Below are 2681 nucleotides of genomic sequence, written 5' to 3'. Positions count from 1 at the left end.
CCCCAAAAAAAAAAAAAAAAAAAAAAAAAAGATAAGACAATGCAGTTTTTTTTAGTGAGAAACTTGAATAGCCTGACTTGGAAATAACTTAAATTTCTAATTTCTGTCTAAATCATACCTGGTACATGAGACACTGGGACACTGAGCTGGTAAAGCAAAACCGAGGAGGTAGGAAGAAGACTGAGAAGGGGATACAAAATGAAGAATGGGATATTGAAGGTCAGTGTTTCAGACCTTACAATTTGGTCCCTGTTTTGCTTCCAAATTGGTGTAAAACAGATTTCCAGACAGCTTTTGGAGAATCTTAATGTCTATGATGCTGAGCTCTGCTCTTACATATCTATCATTTAATATATGAATGCAATGTGAAAGAGTGGAGGCTTGGGATAAGATAGATCTGGACTCAAATAACAGCTCTCTAATATTCTGGTACCAAGGCATTAGGCATCCCTGCCATGGACTCACCCTAGTTAGTCTTCACATACATCACCCACCTCTGCAACAATCAGTCCAGAATGCTGTGATCACAGCAACTTTCCTGACTCCTGACTTGGGTTTATCCAACTGTTCCAAATATACTTCTCTAAGTTCTTCGGGACCCAAAACATTATTTTCCTTTTTTTTTTTGCTCATTTTTTACTAATACTGTAAAATTCTTTATACATGGCTGTACCTCCCTGGAAAACAACTTTTTTTTTCTTCTGCTCATTTATTTTCTCTGGGAGGACAGGGATTATGCTTGTCTCACTGACCATGCTAAGGTAATAAACTTTAATAAATATTTATTATGTACTTTTGAAGACTATTACTTAAGCTCTCAGATCCCCTTTTTGTTCCTCCCCTGTAAAATATGGATACTGAAAGTAATAGAATTTTTGTGAAAGTGAAAAATGAGGTGGCTAATACATACAGCTATCTTGCACACAAAAGGTAATCAAGAAATATTAACTCCCTTATCCATGCCCTTCTCCCTAGAGGCAGCACCACCTGAAAAGACAAGAAGATAACAGGGGTAGGGGCAGGGGAATCTCTTTCTGCTTTATAGTCATGATTATAGAGATTTCATCTAAAGATTATATAGAAAATTTTATCATGTCTTCAACATACTTTATTAGAATTTTCTTTTTTCCAACAAACTAAATTCATTCTAAAAAATTATTCCTATTTTTGCATTATTGTTCCCATATAACCATATGGGTTATTCATAAATGTAAATGATCAGCAAGGATTGTGCTTTACACTGAAATTAAGCAGTGATATTTACAATCTGCTAGGTGGAGAATGAGGAAAGGGGGTAGTTAAGGGAGTTAAACAGGATATAGCAAGAAGTCCTTATTTCTGACCATGAGGAAACTGTTTGCAACTCAGACTCCTCTCAGAGTATTAATCTTGCTGCAAAAGCATGTGCAAGATGAAAACCCTTTCTCCTCTGAGCAATCAAGGGCCCAGGAGCAAAACCCAACATGCTAGAAAATCATGTCGGCAGAAAAAGAAACCATTTCAAGATAATGAGGAATTAGGGCTGGCATTTTACAGCGCATAGTTGAGAGATGACACCTCCTTAAAAGCCCCCATTGATTAAAACTCAGTATTTAAAGTGAACTTAGTGATCCCTCATAGGCAAAGACTAAGAATTTTCTGTAAGTAGTGAAAATGGTCCTGAATCAAAAAAGGGAGATCCTACCACAAACCCACATGGAAAATGAATACTGAGTAGCAGAGAAAAAGATAAGTAGAATTTGCCAGAGAATGAAAAGTGTTGAGAAAAAAATCATTCTTTAGATCATACCTGTCCGAGTGTTATCATTGGTTCCTCAAGGAGAGGAATTTGAAATTTATATCGGAAATAAATAGTATGTTATTTGTATTACATTGTAAGTAAGTATGCTTAGCTTTACTATATGGCAAAGTATCTACGGTTCTCAACTCCTGAGTTTTAGTTCATTCTCATCTTAATAAGATTCTCTTATCATCTTAATAAGATTGAGATAAAACTCATTCATGTATTGTTATATATTTCAAGTGGATGGACTATACCTGATCATTGTAGTAAAGACTTCCAAGGAGGAAAAACCTGCTAAATAATAACACCAACAATTTGATTTAATAAAGTTTACCTTTTTCTGGATATACTTCTGATTAGACTTGCATATGAAAATACAGAGATGAATAGGAAACACTTACGGCTTCCTGACAGCTCTACATTCAGTTTCTTCCCCACCTTTGCTCTAATTTATCCTGCACATCGTTGGCAGATTCAATTTAATTAAACTGAAATTGTACCAGGAAGTGTACTGGGCACTGTGGATATAAAACTTAATGGCGGTGCCTTCCCTGGTGGTCCAGTGGGTAAGACTCCGTGCTCCCAAGGGAGGGGGCCTCGGTTCGATCCCTGTTCGGGGAACTAGATCCCACATGCATGCCGCAACTAAGAAGTCAGCATGCCACAACTAAATATCCCACACGCCACAACTAAAAACATGCCGCAAGGAAGATCCCGCATGCTGCAACTAAGACCCGGTGCATCATAACTAACTAACTAAATAAACAAACAAACAAACAAACAAATTTATAGGTCTAAAACGCAGGGGAGGTATATGTGGCAGAGATCCAAATTGGGGAATTTACAAAGCTTGACACAGCCTATGCATTTGTAAGAGTTAAAGATTTTTTGCCTTTAT

This window comes from Neophocaena asiaeorientalis, unplaced genomic scaffold (genome assembly GCF_003031525.2).
Source record: "Neophocaena asiaeorientalis asiaeorientalis breed wild unplaced genomic scaffold, Neophocaena_asiaeorientalis_V1.1 scaffold42, whole genome shotgun sequence".
NCBI classification, from domain to species: Eukaryota; Metazoa; Chordata; class Mammalia; order Artiodactyla; family Phocoenidae; genus Neophocaena; species Neophocaena asiaeorientalis.
This window is presented reverse-complemented; position numbering follows the sequence as displayed.